The sequence below is a fragment of the Aptenodytes forsteri genome, unplaced genomic scaffold (assembly GCF_000699145.1).
Source record: "Aptenodytes forsteri isolate BGI_AS27 unplaced genomic scaffold, ASM69914v1 Scaffold7, whole genome shotgun sequence".
NCBI classification, from domain to species: domain Eukaryota; kingdom Metazoa; phylum Chordata; class Aves; order Sphenisciformes; family Spheniscidae; genus Aptenodytes; species Aptenodytes forsteri.
Genome location: NW_008795919.1, coordinates 3,174,776 through 3,175,295, shown reverse-complemented (window position 1 = coordinate 3,175,295; position 520 = coordinate 3,174,776). Strand labels below are relative to the sequence as shown.

The window sequence follows — 520 nt, the reverse complement described above, 5'->3', positions numbered from 1 at the left end:
GGGGCTGAGGGGCTCCCACGGCTGGGAGAGGGGCGTGGGGCTGAGGCAGGGGTGGGGACGGGGACAGGCAGGCAGCGACATGGCCACACCGGGGACCCGCAGCACGCGCATGCTCCCCTGGGCACGGCCAGCGGCACAGCCCCGCGATGGGCACAGCTTTCAGTGCCCCCCCATCCCTCCAAAGCATCTCGGCACGGGAGGAGGTCGGGATGAGACACATCAGCGTGAACCACAGCCCAACCCCTCCGCCATGCCGCCCTGAGCCGGCTCTGCTCCCCCCATGGCTCTGCCCGCCCGGGGGTTCCCGGCCCCCCACTGCCAAGGGGTTAAAGGGGCCGAGAGCCAGCGGGAGGCAACGGCTTGAGCAAACACGGGCGGGTGAGGCGCTGGCAGCAGGGTCAGAGCCCTGGGAAGCGGCAAAGCCCAGCTCGGCCAAGAGAGTGGGAGTTTCTCCTCGTCAGCAGCCAGGGAGGGGCCCGTCCATGGGGCTGGATACGGCCGACTGTCCCCGTTGCGCCGC

General features: G+C 71.2%; 1 protein-coding gene across 1 annotated transcript in view; it reads right to left on the bottom strand.

The window, feature by feature from the left end:
- Positions 1–520, bottom strand: part of KIAA1522 (KIAA1522 ortholog) — a 7,404-nt gene that overhangs the window by 4,518 nt on the left and 2,366 nt on the right. The window lies entirely within an intron of this gene.